The sequence below is a fragment of the Mus musculus genome, chromosome 15 (assembly GCF_000001635.26).
Source record: "Mus musculus strain C57BL/6J chromosome 15, GRCm38.p6 C57BL/6J".
NCBI lineage: Eukaryota > Metazoa > Chordata > Mammalia > Rodentia > Muridae > Mus > Mus musculus.
The window spans coordinates 95580892-95600106 of NC_000081.6; the positions used below are offsets into that span (position 1 = coordinate 95580892).

General features: G+C 41.0%; 1 long non-coding RNA gene across 1 annotated transcript; it reads right to left on the bottom strand.

The window, feature by feature from the left end:
- Positions 1 to 14617: 14617 nt before the first annotated feature.
- On the bottom strand, positions 14618 to 18483 carry Gm31551. Its single transcript, XR_384379.1, has 3 exons — positions 18442 to 18483; positions 18190 to 18358; positions 14618 to 14630 (listed from the first exon to the last, which is right to left on the bottom strand). It is a non-coding gene; the product is annotated as a predicted gene, 31551 (long non-coding RNA).
- Between the last annotated feature and the right edge of the window lie 732 nt (positions 18484 to 19215).

The window sequence follows — 19215 nt, forward strand, 5'->3', positions numbered from 1 at the left end:
AACACTTACTCTCCTAGGACAGATCGATTCCCTGGTTGCCGTAGTGCTTAAAAACCAATGGAAATTAGACCTTCTTACAGCTAGAGAGGGTGGCCTTTGCCTTTTTCTCCAAGAGGAATGCTGCTTCTATGTCAACCAGTCAGGAATAGTAAAAAACAAAATCCAAAAACAGACCTCCAAACGCGTAAAGAACAGCTCAATGCCTCTGATCCCTGGGCCTTTGAAAACCCCACCTGTAAATGCATACTGCCCTTCCCGACCCCTCTTCTTCTTATTTTTCTGCTTTTATTATTTGCACACTACCTCATCAACCTCTTCTCCACATTCCTCCAATGACAAACCAAAAAACAAAACAAAACAAAACAAAACAAAAAAATCGACCAAACAACGAATCAGTTCCTCTTCTAGGATTACCAACAGCTGGCCAGAGAGGAGTCCGATGCCAACAATTATTGAATGTGTCCTGATGGCAAGGATCAACTGCACCCCAAAACGGACAATGGCCTTAGACAGCCAGAAACAAAGAGAGTCAACACTCCTACCCTGCCTTGCCATGGCTCCCCTTTTAGCTCTCTCTTTATGATAGAAAAAAGAGAGGAATGTTGGCATTCAGGCACCTCCATGGTCAGCCCCGAGGGACCCTGTGACAATGGGACCATCAGGCACCTTTACATCAGCCCAAAGGGACCAGACCAAAAAAAAAAATCAAACCCACATCCTCACTCACTATCTGCCCAGAGGCCACACATTCTCACTGTGGCATCTGCTGCATGTCCTCCTGTGCATGTGCCACACCATGCCCCACTTCCCCTTCCTGTCTCCCTTCCTCCATCTAGTGGCAGCCTCTGTGCCACCCCACCCCTCCCTTTAATAAACCTCCCACGTGAGACCTGTTAGATGGTGTGATTTTGTTGGAATTCGCCAGCAAAACAGTCTATCAGTGAGGACTTCTGGAGGTTTGTTTGTCTGAGAAACCTTATTTTCCCCCTTCTTTAAGCAAAGAAAACTAAAGAAGCAGCTTGCTTCCATGACGGAAACCCCAACCCCTCCCTCCATAAAATGATGCTAGAGAACATAATAATTTCCAGGAAGATGCCCTGAGTCTCAGTGGGGTCCTCTCGGCGCCTAGCTCCCTAACACTATTGCCTGAAGCATAAATATCTGTTTGCAGCAGATTCAAGCAGCAGCCATGGAAGAAAATTCTGTGAGAGATGCAGGTAGGGGAGGAATGTTAGTGTGTATGCACGTGGGGAGTCTGTGAGAGGAGCAAGAAGATAGAGAAGTTATGTATGAGTGTGTATGCATGTGGAAATTCTGTGTGGTGCAGGTAGAGGGGGTATGTGTGGGTCTTCAGGAGTCCTCTGCCTTAGGTTTGTTGTTGTTGTTGTTGTTGTTGTTGTTGTTGTTGTTCTTGCTGCTGCTTTGTTGGAGTTTTGGTTGCTTTGCTTGTTTGCTTGTTTGGATACAGGGTCTTAGAATGGCTCGGAGTGTCCATGACCTGCTGTCTCTGCCTCCCTCCTCTGCACTGGAATTATAAATACTTGTGTTGTTCCTGGCTTTCTACGTGGGTGCCTGGAATCAAACACAGGCCCTAGCTTGCGCCGTAAGCACTTTGATGCCTGAATTTTCTGCCTCAGGCTTGTATTTTTGGTTTTTATGGGAGATTTTTGGCCACATTTAGAGACTGGCCCCTACATTAACATTCTTGACTACATTACTTCTTGACTACAAAAATCACTTACCAACTCTTAACCAACAAATGAATGTGATGATTTCTATAGAAAAGCAGAAAGCACAAGAGGACCAACATCTGCTGGAGCTCAGATGATGGTAGCAAGGGGTTGTCAGGATAGCCTCTCTGCATGCACGGATCAAACATCCACTCTCTGGCAGCTCCGTTTTCTTAGACGAAAACCAACACTCTTATAAGTTTGTGTGTGGAGAAGAAATAAACAGGTGTAAGAGTATAAAGCTTGATGTGTTGAGCTCTCAGGAGTTCAAGGATTTAGACATCACATACAAAACACATTGCCGAATGGAGAAAGTCATTTGACAGTACACTGCAGAAACCTCTAATTGAAAATGCCACTCAGGCCTGTACCCATGCAACCCAAAGCATGAAGCACAAGGCTCACGTTGGAATCTACTTCTTAACTCCGGCTGTGGTTAAACAAGAAAGTGGCTCAAAAGAGTCACATAGAGGACCTAGTATTTCATTATTCCCCTTCAAGAGTAAAAGCATTGTGAACATGCTTCTCATTTTCATGAAAAAAAAAAAAAAGCTATCAATCATTCCTGAAATTATTCCCTTACTGTGAAAGGGGGTAAAAGCATCCCGGCCAGTCGCTTCAGTAGATAAAATATCCAAAAGGTATAGTTAGCAGTTATAAGTGATTGATAATCTCCTGCCACTAATTTTGAGGTATTTTATGTAAATTGTATGTCCAGTCTTCCAACTTCCCGAGAACTCCTCAAACTCATGTTTAAATAGACAAATTATGTTCAAGTCTGTGTTGTATAACAGAAAATTGATAAAGTGGTTAAAACTAATTTTATTATAATGATATTTTAAAATCAAGCATTTGATTTAAACTGTCAGCTTTGGATTTGGGGTAAAAAAAATAAAATAAAATCACAACTATCCCCTTGTATTCTATTTGACTCTTCAACAAAACTCAGTTTCCAAAGGAAAAAAATCTAATTGTACCAATACCAAGAATCCTGGTATGGCTGTCTGGAGAGCCGTGAGACCTGTTGGACTGAACACCAGCAAGCTCTTCACGAGTTAAGCTGGAAAGGCAGAGGGAAGCTGCGCTCTGTGGTTTCTTTTATCACCTTTCGTGCAATTTCCCACTTGAATGCCCTTTAAACTTGCACCCAGCCACACTTTGTTCTTTATTGTATTTCAATCTGGGTGGCAAATACCTTAATTAAAAACCTGGAATGACCAAGAACTCTGGTCGCACCTCTAACACTGATGTCGCTCTCAGTCTGTCATTAATTAAAATAGGATAATAGCCCGATTCCGAGAACAAATCACCACCTAGCCTCTTTAAACCTCTCTCTCTTCCCGCTGCCCAGAAGACATTTCAGGGGACTGAATTTATCATAAGTAAAACTGCTTCCATTAAATTATTTCATATTAAATAGAATTCAGTATAAAATGATGTTGAGTGGCTTTGCCTGCTCCCTCAGATTCTAATTCCCTTCATGACACAGCTGTAATGGCCTTGTGGGGAGCCTATGAAAACAATATCTCCCAGTTCTGGCCTCTGCAATCAACCCCAAGACCAACGTGGCTAAGAACTGAGTTCTAGAAGAACGTTAGATATGAATTAATAGTTCCAAATCATCATTCAAAGGCCCAGAGAAGACTCCAACCCAAATGAAAGTCTAATTGGAAGAAAGCTGAAACTATAAAGACATTGGCTGCAATGGATGCCAAACAATTTGGTAGCTACTGAGGGCAGAGAAAAGAGAAATTTCTCTTCTGGGCTGACTTACATGACAGCCCACTGCAGCAGAGAGGGAGCATGCTAGGATATGATGGTGAGACAGAAAGTATAGCAGAGTTCTGGAGAAAATCAAGATGCAGAATCCGATGCAGAATCCGGTGCCCAGTGGAGAGAGAGTTGTAAAGTGTGGGGCGGGGATGCACTGTGGAAGGAGACAACGGTGAGGAGGTGAGGAAGGCTCTTCCGAGAGGTCTCAGTCTCACTGAGTCAAGAAGCAAAGCCATCAACTAAGAATGAGGGACAGGAAGGAGTTGGTAAGCTGAGAAAATGAAACAATGTATCAGTTAGAAATCTCTCTGGGAGTGTAAACAGGAGTCAATAAGGAAACAGGAGCTTCCATCAACGAAATCTCACAGAACTATTAAGGATCCCCCTGAGAAAGACTGTCATGAAAATTAAGAGGCTTGTCTGCTGGGTTCACCGGCAATCACCAGCTGCAAGCTCGAGAAACACATATCGAATGTCTATCATGTGGCAAACACTAGTTTAACCTTTTGATTTTATAAATGCTTTTCAGCCTGCAACGTGCCCCTGAGCTATGAGAAAAGTGAGGCTCACAGCAGCTAAAAAGCTTATCCAACATGGAATGCCTGGTAGATGTTAGACTCCAAAAGATCAAGTCCAGAGACACACCCTTAACCATAGGACATCTATGCAAATCACTGAGGCTACCCAAGCAGAGACTCCGGCAAAGAAGCCAGAGGCGTTTGCAAGTTAATGGGCAATGTCATCTGAAGGTGATGAATAAACTGAAGGCAGGAGCTAGAGGGCGGGGCAACATTAAAAATAATGTAGGTCACTAGACTGCAACTGCCCAAGGGGCAGAAAACTGTCTTAGAGGCAGTGAGCTGAAAATAGCAGTTGCTGACAGCATTTTAGAAATTGACATTTTAAGGGTGGTACACTCACAATAACAAACCATGAAAATTAGCAGCTATGGTTATGGTTAGGGGGTCAAAATGAGCTACTAGAGAAAAGGGCAGGGAACTGAAAAGAATTGAGTGCTAGATTATGTCCATGAACCAGGGAGTGTGTGGGAAGATGTAAAAACGTTAACCAAACAGAAAAGGTTGGCATAGACATTAGTAGACGACTTCAGCATTGAAGGGTGAGTACAGGCGGGTGGTCACACACCAAACAAGGGTCGCAACTCTTCCAAGATTACCAAGAGCCTTCTTGATGTCCCACATCCCGGGCCTTGGTGAGCTAGAGGTATTTTCTGGATAAAGGGGTAAAATGATAATCCCAGTCCCATCTCCAGACTCAGGATGATGTTATGATCTTTAACGTTTCAAAACCATCCCATTCTGTCATAGGTACAGCTATTGCCATTCTGTGCTCATCTCCCAAGAGACTTGTTGGTTTGCTAGAATTCACTGGTTGGTTTGAGGAGGGGATTATTGCCCACAATTTGTATGGCATTCTGGGAAACAGATTTCTTCTGGTGTAGTGAACTGTTTCCTGTCTCATTTAAGTCTAACATGACGTAACGCTACTGTTAATTCTCTGTGGCCAAGAATGTTTGTGAGTGCATGAAAGGGTCCAGGGGAAGACACGCCTCACAAAAGCACTCAGGATGGAATCTCTCCCGGAAGTCCTCCCATCTACCGCCCCTCTGTACATGACATCTTCCGAGCTCGTAGAGAACTTTGGCCTTAGGCATCACATCCCCACTTACATCTTCAACAGGACTTAACACCCATACTGAGTTACCTCAGGAATATTTCCCAAACAAATCAAATTCGCCTCCATTTGTTCAGTGAAGTGGATAACTGGGTAGTTTGAAACAGACCATGTCTAATTAAAACATTATTTACTATTTTGTTAAGATGGGAATTTTTAAAAAGAAAACATGACAAAATCTTATCCAGAACAATTTTTAAATTTTACATTTGTTTATTTGATGTGGAAGGTGGGCATGAACGTGCAGGTCAGAGGATAATTCTCACCTTCTATGTAGATCTGGGAATCAAACTCAAGTGTGCCAGGCTTGAAAGCAAGTTCATTTACACACTTAGCCATCTTGCCAGCCACCAGTGACTTTTTAAAGTATCAGCTACCTTTTCCTAAATATACTGGCGGGTTTATCATTATTATCACAATAATACGATTCCTATATACTTCAAAACTATATTTAATAATTAGATATATGTTCAAAATATATTTAAATGCACATTCATTTATATTAAAATAATAATTATAGAATTGTTCTATTAATAACAAGAAAGTTATTTATACCATCATTATATTCAACTAAAAAGAAAACCTGAGCATTCCCCATTAAACTAAATTTTGCCAATGATATTTAAGGATGCCTTTTAAACCACAAACATCCTAGAAAAATTGTAAGTATACTACCCATGTAACCCAAGATTGTTACCAGTGAATTAAGTATTTACCTTGAGGAAATATAAAATATCCGGAGCTGTTTCTGGGAGCCAAATTTGATAAGCCTCTTTGGGCATTTGGAGGACCACACAAAAATAAGTGTTGGACTTGCCGCCACATCCTCTGGATACGTGTATTTGATTCTTTCTGAAACTCAGTGACGGATCCTTCCTCGGAGCATCCCAGAGCCTACACTAGGCAGATTTGAGAAGTCTTGGCGAGGTAGGGGCAGTGCTGATGGTCATACTTCCCGTGCACCTAAAGGGAAGCTACAGGGGTGACTCTGGGCGGTGTCACCACTCCTTGCTTCCCGCGGCAACATCCACCTGGCTTGGAGGAAGTTCCGCCAGCAGAGGGCGGAACTTCTTCGGTACCCACCAGAGGGCTCAAGGGAACCGCTGCTTCAGGCAGTGGAAGAAGCCAGACTGGGAATAAAGCGTTTATCACCAACTACAAACTGACTAACAGATGCCCTATGAATGGGGGTGGGGGGTGGGGGGGGGCGTTGGGTAGCAGTATACGTCCTCTAGAAGAAGACAGAGATAGCTCTGTTCCATTGATGCCTGACATGCTCAGCAGAAAATGTCCTTTCTGACTGGGTCCTGGCATTCCACACATCCATAAAATGTATGTATGATACACTGAAGAAGGGGGGGAGCAGGGGAACCTACTTCAAAACAAGAAAATAAAAGAACACTTGGGACCTTGGAATCCAGAGGAGATTAATTCCAGGTCCCTTGTGGTGGGTGGATGCTCATGTCCTTGTATAAAATAAAACAGCGAGGGTATTTGCATAGTCTGTGCACAGGGTCCCAAATGCAATGTAAACTGCTGTATAAGAGATGGTGCACCGTGTTGCTCAAAGATTCTGCAGATTACAGAGAACTAACTATATTTAACACATCCAGGGCTTAAGCTTTAATCTCCTTGTCTGGAAATGAAATACTTAATACCAGAAGATAGATAGAGAGATAGAGATAGAGATAGAGATAGAGATAGAGATAGAGATAGAGATAGAGATAGAGAGATAGAGAGATAGAGATATATAGTATATAGATATATAGATATATGTGTATATATATATGGTTTTGTCTATACTTTTTCTAACGTGATACAATAAGAATCTCTGAGACCCTGGGTGGTGCCGTTCACTGCTGTCTCCAGCTTTTGTTATTAGAATCTGATGTATGTTGAGTTCTTCCCAGACTCCAGATCACAAATGTCGACATAGGAGATGTGCGACAATATCTGCTCTCCTGGACCTACTGTGTTTTGTACTTCTTACATATTTTAAATTTTTCTTTTATTATCTTACATGGGTGGGTGTTTTGTCTTTATGTGTATGTGTGCAGTGTTCTCAAGGCTGAAAGATGGTTTTAGATCCTGTACTGGCTGGGTTTGTGTGTCAGCTTGACACAGCTGGAGTTATCACAGAGAGAGGAGCTTCAGTTGGGGAAATGCCTCCATGAGATCCAACTGTAAGGCATTTTCTCAATTAGTGATCAAAGGGGAAAGGCCCCTTGTGGGTGGGACCATCTCTGGGCTGGTAGTCTTGGTTCTATAAGAGAGCAGGCTGAGCAAACCAGGAGAGGCATGGCGCAGGCAGACCTGAGAGTTCTACATCTTCATCCAAGGGATGCTAGTGAAAGACTGACTTCCAGGCAACTGGGATGAGAGTCTTAAGCCCACACCCACAGTGACACACCTACTCCAACCAAGTCACACCTATTCCAACAAGGCCACACCTCCAAATGGTGCAAGAATATACAAACCATCACAGATCCCCTGGAACTCTTCCCGCACAGATTTTTTTTTTTTTTAATTTTTGTATAGAGCACCTTCATGTCAAATTGGAACTCCCACATCTATGTCTAGTAACTTTGGTTCCCTCAAGGTACCAAGAACCTCTTCCTCAACTGCAGTTGCCAAAATCAACGCAGGGGGTATCTATCATATGTTGTGGGAGGACTGAAGCTACCCAACTCATGTCTGCAAGTTGCTCTCCAAACCATGGTGACTTCTTGATCTGCAGTCTCCTGGTTGCCTCCTAAGCATCCTAACATCAGCCATATCAACCTCTTCGTTTGATGATTCTTGATACTGCCCTGAAATGCTGACTTGTAACGTATGCTTAGAGTTTTGCATTTGGCTTTGTATTTTGTTGTTTGTTTCCTGTAATTAGGAAGGATTCCAGTGAGCAGTCTATTTGTTTTCTCTCCTGGAACTCTGGCACACTGTTCCAAATGGGGGAAGTTGAGGGGGGTGGGGGCATGTGGAGTCCAGGTCTCCAAATTGTAAAGGATTCTAAGTAGTTCACAAGGATGTTACCTGGATTTTAGCACCCATCAGAGAGGCACTGTAACTGCAGACATTGGCACTCATCTTCAAGGTTACAGGAGCTGTATGGCTCATTTCTTCTCTTTCTATCATCTCACTAATAAAACTAGATGAGTGGGGAAATAAATTTAATTTGACTAGTTCCGTGCCAATGTAGCTCGAAACAAATTTTCAAATGTTGTACTGACACATTCTGTCCCACGAAATAATCACTGTCTCTATTCAAACTGGGAGAACAGAAAATCTGCCATAGCCGTCAATTATGAAAATTAATGTCTCAATTTCTTTGAATTAAACATCAAAAGACTAGATGCTAGAAAAGCCAACAATTCCTTCCATATCCACTTTATAAAACTGCAACTCTGGATAATACTTTTCTGTGTGTTTGCTGATTGCTAAAGTCTCTGTCATCAAATTTTGACATAAAATACTTCAGGCACCCAATTTAGAAAACAAATAGCCATTAACTGTCCGGAATGTCTCTTGCTATCGATGTCTTAATAACAGAATAATGTTAATGTGTTTCTCTCTGCCTCCTTCTCAAAAAAATTAGACAGCTCAAGGTGTGTTTATTCATTTTTGCAAATATATTTCCCCATTCTGTCAAAAAGAAAAACATAATTCAACTGAAGTGCATCAGAACTGAGCTTCCCTGTGATACATTAAGTGACAAGCAGTAAATAAAATGAACTTTTTATGAATACATTATGCGTGGGATATGTTCCCAGGGTTGCATATAAAGAGTATTTTAATAACATACATTTTTCTAGGTAACCGAAAGCATGTTGCTATTTTGGTAATGCCTGAACTGAATATAAAACAATTTTAAAGTGTCCTAGTACAAATTCAGTAGGCCCAGCACCTGAAATATTGACATGCCAACACAGTAAACAGGGTTTGGAAAATTATTCCTTCAGGAAATTATGTCAGCCACTACAGACATTTTTTTTCAAAACTACTTGATATACTTAATACTCTATGAAGTGAATCTCTGTTTTAATGTCGGTTACTTTAAATGATGTCGATCACCCCATACTCTTTAGATAATTAACACACAATTATTATTTTACTAAGCTATATAAAATAATCTATTTTTTACAATCAACTTATTAATCATATGAGTGACTTGGAAACAAGAAACAGAGCAGCAAATATTATAATTTAGCAAAGGAAGTGTCGAAACAAAAGGTATCCATCATGTTAAGATGCTTCCAGCATAATGCCATATCTTAAGGCTGTCTATAAATTTTATGTGAAGAATATGTTTAATTTTACCAAAAGATAAAATATACTATTATGGAGTCCTGAAAGAAAACCATCTAATTGCTAACGGTAGCTATATTTTGGAAAACAGATGCTCTTTGTAACATTCTTTTCTCTTTTTCTACATAATGTTTTTTATAATTTCTAAAATAATATTTACTAGTATATAGATATAGTGTTACATCATTAGGACTAATCATAAAACTATGCCTGTTTAAAATTCCCTCTTAGGAAGGCAACCTACTTGGTCCCGATAACACTGTTAGATACAAATGCCACTAGGAGAGTGGGCCTTATGTCCAAGAGAGGGTGGTTGGCAGTTCCTATGTCATTTGTGCCACTGTAACCAGAGGGCACATCTTGTCAGACCAATCCTTATTGTGGCTCTCAGGTTTCACATCTGGGAAAGTCTGGTGATTGCTTTTCTCTTCCAGCATCGTGCTTAGCACCTCCCAGAAATGTGGAAGCTCACAGGTCAGGAGGAAGCTCCCAAGTTAGTTCCAGCTTCATATATATCTATAGCCTTTGACTCAAACCTGTGATCTCTCCAGCAATCGGCTCTTACTGTCAAGTTCTAGAAAGTAACCAAGAGGGTTGGCAGTACCTTGTCATACTTTGGAGTTTATGGGACCACCCTGACCGACAACTCTAAAAGAGGTGACACATTCCTAACACTGGGCTTTTATTTGTCAAGAAAACAACTATCTTCAGAAAAATAATGTATTAAATAAATATCGCTTGGGTGCCTCCTGTGTGCCTGGCATTATCATAAGCATATGGTGTGGGCGCCCACTCGCCAGCAAGTAAGATGCCACAACAGGATCCTTCTGCAACACGTTTATTGGGAGAACATGGACTGCGTAGGCGAAAGACCCTGAGCCCCAGAAATGGCACTGCTTATATAGGCCTAGGAGTGACATGTCCATACCTGATTGGTTATGCTACCAGTACCTCATTAATATGTGTCGGGCCAGGCAGTGACTCGGCAAAAAACTCTTATGCACACGCGCACATTGGTTGTTTACCCATATTCATGGGCGGTGGCCAGTGGTAGCCAGCGCCATCTTGTAATGGCGTTTGCAGCTTCCCACAATATGGTAAACAGTAGAAGCTAAAATTCAGGAGAGTGAGTGCATCTGGGAAGTTATGGCCTGGAGCTCGGAGAGCCAAAGGAAGGGGTTTCTAGGATAACCTCAGAGAAGGAGCCTCAAATCTAGGCTTGAGGCTTTGATGGAACAAGGTCATGAACTTCGAGGATGGGGGAACAGCTACAGGGCTTGAAGAAAAGGAGTGTTGTGGTCAATTAACTTTAAAGAGGCATCCTTTCTACTGTGAGCAGAATAGACAGGACAGGTAGTGGGAGACGTGGGAGAAAGCCAGAAGATATTTTAGAGATTTGGGGAGAAATAAAGGTCATTTAAATCATAATGGCACCAGCAGGGCAGTGAGACAGAGTCAGACAAACATGGGAAGGGCTGGAGACTGTTCAAAATAAAACTGGGTCCTTGCACATTTTCTCTATGGAAGGTCAGCTGTCTAAACACTAAATGTCCAAATTTCCTATGTTAATGGTCTTAGTTTTAAAAGGTTTTTTTTTTTGCAGAAAAATAATTATACATTGAATTTTTATTTTAGGACAGAACTAAGAAAATTGCTCTTGGATTCTGCATACTCAAATTTAGGCCATTTATTTTATTTCCAACACTGCAAATGCTTTTTCCTAATCCTTGAAGAATTATTTTCATGCGCCCAGTAAATACACACATTTTTTGAAAGTCAGCAGAGTCATCCTTCAAACATTCTAGTTTTTTAAAGTGAGTAATAAAGTAGATTTATTGCATCTGTATTAAAGAACTTTTCTTGTTTTTAAAAAGGTAGGCTGAGCATATGGCCACATGATGGCTACAGGGGAAGGCTATCTCAAAAGTAGCTTAAGTCACTACTCCTTCAGAAACCAGTTCTAAAGATTTTGGGTTTTTTTTTTTTTTAATGTCATATTTGCAAAAGTCCATGGTTTTAACTCCATTTCATGTAGAATACAGGTTCCAAGGTTATTCAGGCTCTACAGCAGATCTGGAGCCTGTGGAGTCTCTGTTCACCCCCTGTTAATGTGTGGCCTTGAACCGGTGACCTACATGCTGCAGCCTATGTTCTCAAGTGTAACGTAGCACAATCATCAGAAATCGGTGTAAATGTCGAAGAATTTATTTGATACAGAGAGCACACAATTAAAATAAGAGCACACAATAAATTAAGCATTTAGTGATCATTAGCATTTAGTGATCATTACCAATATTTCAATAGTCCTTATATTTCCTGAGTAACTTTGAGTCCCATCTATATTTTCTCCTATAATCTCCTGAGACTCACAACATTTTCATAAATTCTCATTTTTTTTAAAAACAGGCACCTTATATGAAAGCATACAAATAGCCTCCAAAGATGGTCCATGTAGTGCAGTTGAGTTTCTACAATAAAAGTCCACAGAGCTTGTGAATGGCATAAGTGTGGTGCACACAGCTACAAAGGCTGGGAAGCTCTCATTCAAGTCATCACTGGGCTCTGCGTCTGCTGACAGCCTCCTCCTTACAGGCAGGGGCTTCTGTGTTGTCTTAGTTAGGGTTTTACTGCTGTGAACAGACACCATGACAAGATTTAATTGGAGCTGGCTGACAGGTTCAGAGGTTCAGTTTATTATCATCAAGGTGGGGAGCTTGGCAGCATCCAGGCAGACTTGGGACTGGAAGAGCTGAGAGTTCAACATCTTCATCTGAAGGCCACTGGAAGACTGGCTTCCAGGCAACTAGGATGAGGGTCTTAAAACCCATGCCTACAGTGACACACCTATTCCAACAGGGCCATGCCTCCTAATAGTACTACTCCCTGGCATATTCAAACCACCACATGTGTCTTCACACAGCAAAAAGAACTTACAGCCTTCTTCAAGTCTCTTAATAAAGACACTTATCTCCCCTCTGAGGGCAGACCCTCATGATCTGACCATATCTCCAACCTGACTGTATCTCCTAATACCATCACCTGGACTTTGACATCTGAACTTAGGGAGACACTGACATTCAGACCAGAGCAACCACAGTGCTGTGAACCCCCCAGGTCTTGTTGATTATGTACTTGCAAGGCAAAAGAACCTTGCAGGGATGATTAAGGTGAAGGAACCTCCCTACAGTGGGGACATTGCCTAGTTAATGCAACAGTTTGGTCTAATCACTGAATGGTCTTAAAAAGAAGAGAGACTTTCTAGCTGCTATCAAAGAAACAGTGAAGGGACACTGTAAAAGGGTCTTCTCGGAGGTGTTGTTGTTGTTGTTATTGTTGTTTACCTCTTTGCGTGCTTTGATAACAGACAAAGGAGGCCAGAGAGGATCAGCTAACATGGCAAGGGCCACTCTAAAGTGTACAGTAGCATCCTGTGGACTGGGGACCCAGATGGAACAAACAGGAGGGAGGCATATTTAAGTACCACATCACAAGCATCCTCTCTCACTCTCCTCCGATCACGAAGGACTGAAACCAGGCACCCAAATGAACCCTTCCCCCTTTGTCTGTGCCAAGTGTTTTGTCACAGCAACAGGAAAGCTAACACACCAAGCAATCCCCACCCCACAAGGATTTTTCTCTTCAATAATTAAAACATCTGCCTAGGCAACGCTTTGTTTGTCATAGCCACAGCATCTCCACTAATAAGAGCCTCAGATAGAAAAATACCTAAATGCTCCTTGACAAATGAACACACGGTGTTCACGGTGTGTCTACACTGTGGCATGCTGCTCGCCCATGGGAAGAAATGACCCAACTGGAGGGCTCTTGAAATCACACCGCTGAGCAAAGGAAGCCAGATGCAGACGATGCCAGGCAGCATGAAATGCCTCACAAAGGCAGTCTACACCGAGGGGAAGCAGATCAGCAGCTGCTCAGCAAGTGGAGATGAGCAGGAACCAGGAAGGGGCACAAGGAAAGGCTTTAGAGATGGGTATATGCTGTATCTTCCTTGTGTGGGTGTCCCCTGGAGTACACATCTGTCAAAATTCATCTAACTGCGCAGTTTAGCATGCTTTTAAATTATACCAAGGGGAACAAAAGGGAGAAATACTAAAGTTGAGTAAATGGCTTTGAATAAATTGGAGAATGGGACTGGGAAAGAGGGACATTTTCATTAAGGCATCTCATGTCATTTGCGCCTTCGATTTCCATAAAAACATCACTCATCTCCTCTGTCTAAAAACTTCATTTTAATGACAGGGTTTCTGTTCATGCACAAACATCATGACCAAGAAGCAAGTTGGGGAGGAAAGGGTTTATGCAGCTTACACTTCCACGTTGCTGTTCATCACCAAAGGAAATCAGGACAGGAACTCAAGCAGGGCAGGAAGCAGGAGCTGATGCAGAGGCCATGGAGGGATGTTACTTACTGGCTTGCTTCCCCTGGCTTGCTCAGCTTGTTTTCTTATAGAACCCAGGACTACCAGCCCAGGGATGGCACCACCCACAATGGGCCCTCCTACCCTTGATCATTAATTGAGAAAATGCCTTACAGCTGGATCTCATGGTATGCTCATGTACATATATACATATACACATACACATACATATACATATACATATACATATACATATACATATACATATACATATACATATACATATACATATACATATACATATACATATACATATACATGTACATGTACATGTACATATACATACATACACACACAAATAAATGAAATTGATTTACAATTTTAAATTATATTTGTTTATTTATTTGGGGGGGTCACATATATAGGACATGTTGATGTCAAAGAATATCTTAGAGGATCCAGCTCTCTCCTACTTTGTAAGCTCCAGGGATATAATTCAGATTATCAAACTTGGCAGCAGCAAATGCCTTAACCATGCAGTGTGTTGTGCCATCCCTTCCTCTATTATTTAGTCAGCTTTAAACACGCATGTGGCACGTATTCTGAGCACTCCACAAAGGCATGATATCTTACCGCTTAGACAGCCGAAGTATTTATGTGACCTCAAGCAAAACAATTCTCAAGTAGACAAGCAATATCTGCCACACTCTCCTCTAAGTTTCCCTCTGATGTCTTCACATCCATGAGCCTACACATATGAAAAATAAATAAATAAATTTTAAAATAACAAGTGTTTTCTTTATTATATTGATGGGGATCTCGAGTTCATGGAAAATTTAGTTGCCTTAAAACTTTATATCACGTTTATTCATCCTAAATTTACCTGAGGATTATTGTGACCATCTATTTTCACTAACTGGCTCTGTCCAGAGGAAAAACAAACTTCTCATATCTTTCTGCTACTTAGAGTACGGCACCTCCAAAGTTAGGCTCTTTCCTTCCCACAAGAGAGATCATGATGTTGTTTCCTTAAAGGTCTACAGAGAGATGGCTGACAACACTTTGAGAAAGATAGATCTGGGTCATAATGTGGACAAGCCTCCATGTAGTCTTAAAAGGATTTGTGTACATTTCCAAGACTGAGGAGGAGCACACAATGTGTTAAAGGAAACATTCAAGACAAAAAAGGGCTTGGTAGAAGAATCTTCCCTTTGCTTTCAATAGACCTCTTGCCTTTTCATTTATATTTCTCCTACTAATATATATTAATTATATATATTTATAATAATATACTTATATATTATACATAATTACTAGCAAGATGTAGGTACTTGATAATTGATAACGTAGACTGGACTGTGCTGTACGACTATAACCCTAGCTTCTTAGTATAATCATTTAAGGCCATGAGTTCTGGGCATCCTGGGTAACATAGATTGTACCAAAACCCAAACAAATGGAATTAAGTGATTATAAAAAATATATATGTTCATGTGTGTGCATAGATATATCTATATAAACATATAGATATATGCATATATTTGTATTGGTTTATGTCTTAAATATACCCAGGAGTCTTGACCCCCAGCCAGTGGTGTTATTTACTGTGTTCTAACATTTAGGAAATAGGCTCTAGTGAAAGAAAGTAAGATCATTATGGGCATGTCCTTAAAGGAAATGGTGAAACGCTGGTGCCCTAGTCTCTATCCCTCCCTCCCCTCTGTGACAGTAGTCAAGCCACCATAAAGTCGGTCTGTCCCCTCCACCATTGTGAACTGCTTCAACACAAGTGCAGAAACAAGAGTTGAGTGACACAGATTGAAATGCTTTCTAGACAGAAGCAGATAGACAGATGCTAGAAAAATAATGATGATGATGATAGATAATGATAGACGGGTAGATAGATGGTAGAATAGAGATGATAGATAATAGATAGATAGATAGATAGATAGATAGATAGATAGATAGAAGATAGATCATACATACATACATATGTATGTACATACATAGGTACTTAGAGGCTGTTTTTTAACAAAACCTCAACTGTACAATTTTACCAATGAAGGCTCAGGAACCAGATACTGGAGTGAGAGCCTGCTAGCTCAGACAGGCAGAGAAAGCATCTTCCTTCTCAGAGATATCCCAGAATTAATGCCTGCCTCTCATACGGTCTCAAACAAACAAACAAACAAAAAAACAAAACAACAACAACAAAACTTTCAAACTGAATGCCTCTCCCTTTTACTCCCTGTGCATCTCTCTATTCTTCCTCCTGACTCCCTCTCACTCTCTATGGTTTATCTTAACAATCAAATGTTCTCTTACTGTCAACTGGTTGCTTGTTCAGCCTCAGGATCTATGGGTGACTTTATTTAATCCTGTTTACAATATTCAAGCAAAAAGCTCTGCGATTCAAGGTGTATGCTAAGGCTGAGCTATAACACGACTAGAAAGACTAGAAAGTTTCTTTCCAGTAAATAACACAACCTCGGGGTTCACAGTGTGATCAAATATCCTGCACTACATACAGACAGACAGACAGGCAGACAGACAGACAGACATATCCTGTTGAAGGCAAATAATATGTCAGGAAGGATTACATAGTACACCAAGAAGTCACTGTATTATATGTGCCTAATGAAATTCTGAGTCCTCTTATTTTCCCTCCTCTGCTTATATGTGTGCCAAATTGTTTTCTCATAAACATAAATTCTGCTTTTAGTTGATGAGAAAGTAAAAGTAGTAAACAAGTTTTTCAAAAAAAATAAATAAAATAAGTTGTTTCTTAAAATATTGAAAAAATATTTCCTAGGAATTCTTCTGTGTAACACCCTGAAAGGGCTCAGCCTCCATGCAAATAAGCTGCTACCTAGATGGACTTATCAGTCCCAGAGGAGATGATAAAACACCTGGAATCAGAAATAAGAATGGAAACATGGCATTCTGACAGCAGGGTGGCAATTTCACTAAAGGAACCCAGGAATATGAATGCCCAAGACATGGTGTCTGCTGAGAATTTTGCAGCCCAGAGTACTTGGGGCATCTCAGCTAGGAATTCTAGAAAACTCAATGTGGAAAAGTCTGTAGAATAAAAGATAGCAGATGCGTGGGGGCATCCATGTACAGGAACACACACACAAGCCTCCCAGACTGTCACGGATTATTAGAAACCCCAGCCTACTTATTTGCCACACATTATCCTGGGCACATTATTCCTCTCTATTTTTGTTTCTGCCTCAGCAACATTGTGATATTATTGCATGCAATAAGTCATTGTAAATATTTATGGATTTCTAGGAAGATATCGATACTTGATTATTGGTAACTGAGGACTGTAATATACAACTAGAGCTCCAGATACTTAACATAACTACTTATGAACATGAGCTCTGGGATAACCTAGGCAACATAGACCTCACCAAAATCCAAAGAAACAAAATGTAGTAGTTATATAGCATTCCTGTTGGACCACTCACTGAGACAGATCCAACACTAAGAATAAGTGCATTGGTTAAGAATAAGCTTGTGTAAGTCTTTGGTAGACTTAGACCAGAGTTCCCTCTCTTTCATAGTCTTTCAGCAGTTTCATCCATGTATACCGAACCTACGTACCTGCCAAACATTTTTTAAGTGTATTATTTCCTGTATAAGAACTGAACTGTTTAAAACCCATAACTATTAAACTTTTGATTAGTTACCGCCCTGTCCTTTAGGCATATCTAGCTGATAAGAACAAATACCAGGAAATATGTTGTATTTTGTGAAAGGGCCACAACCACGTGTATTGCCTGTATCTCTGTGTTTGCCGAAAACCATTCTATGAGGAATGCAAGTGGGCAAATAATTTGATTCACGGGAGTTTCCATGTATCTCCCCATTAAGCACATAAAAGACTCTGAAGAGCTATTTGTAAGCATAGAAAATGGGTTTCGATAATTCAAGTAAATGTTAGGATGCAGAAGAAAGGGGAGTGGCCCACTCAGTCCAACCTGATAACTAGTGAGTTCTCCCTCCCTCCCTCCTGGAGAGTTCAGTGCTGAAGCCACTAGGTGGAGCTAATCAAGGCAGGTTCCCATCTGCCTTTCCATCTGAGCATTCTACTGTGTCCCTGCATGAATTCTGTGCCCCTGATAAAACACTTGCTCACACCCTCTCTCTGTGTCTCTATTTACCCCAGGACTCTTCCCATTGCATGAACTGAACTCTGAACTCTGCTCTATTGTGTCTAACCAATGTAGTCATTCTTCAATGCATCTGCAACGCACACACACACACACACACACACACACACCACATTTTACTCTTACCTTTCTTGGAACTTATTTGGCTCTCTCTTCCAACACAGCACTTAGCTGCAGGGAATATGCCCTGTCCCCAGATAGCAAGAAATCGTCTGAAGAGAAGAGGTATGTGTGCTGACCTTGGTTTTCCCTGCAGGGCGCGACCTAGAATTTAATCAGTATCTCTCCGTGATTTCTTGGAGGAAAAATATGAAAGATTATTTTATTTGGGTAATAAAAAGGAAATAAGTAGAGCTTGGAATTAATAAATTCACTTACCAATTCAACATCTGCCAAGCTCTTGCGATGCGTCAGGTTTTGCGAAAAGAAAGCATGGGGGGGGGGGGCGGACTAGAAGTGGAGACAGAGGGAGACAGTGTGGAAGAAGCCACATAAATGTGTAGAGTTCAGCAGGGCTGGAAGGGGAGGTGGAGAAGAGCAAGTTTTCAAGTCAGAGATGGGCAGTCTGTATAAGCATTTGTCATCTGCAATCCATCTCACTTAATGGCTTACAAGCTGCAATTATGTATTATTTAATATGTCCCTTCCTATACATTGTTTATGTCAACCATCACAATAATACTGTGTGACCTGAGTAAAGGAACAGGTTTGATGAGGTAAAGACCCTTAAGCCCAGCACACTGATTCACACCTGGAATTCCAGCACTCAGGAGACTAACATAGGAGAATTAGAGTGAACTCAAGGCCAGCCTGGACTATAGTAAGACCCTGTCTTGGAGGGGTGGGGAGATTATAAAATTTTCCAATGGTTTCTGTCAAGGTCACCATTTACATTAGTGTCGTATATGGCTAGAATTCAAATTTATTGCAGCATGCCTGTCGAGCACATAACTTCTGGGTCTCACAGTCACAAGTCCGTAGGTTGAAAAGAGGACATGGTATAGGTAAAAAAAAAAAAAAAAAACCAACAAAAAAAAAATCCCATGATATTAACAATTGGGAGAGCAATTCCAAATGACTTTGGAAGGCTCTGAAGAGTGTGGAATGAACATGCTACCATGACTCCTACTTCTAGCTATCACACCCGATCCT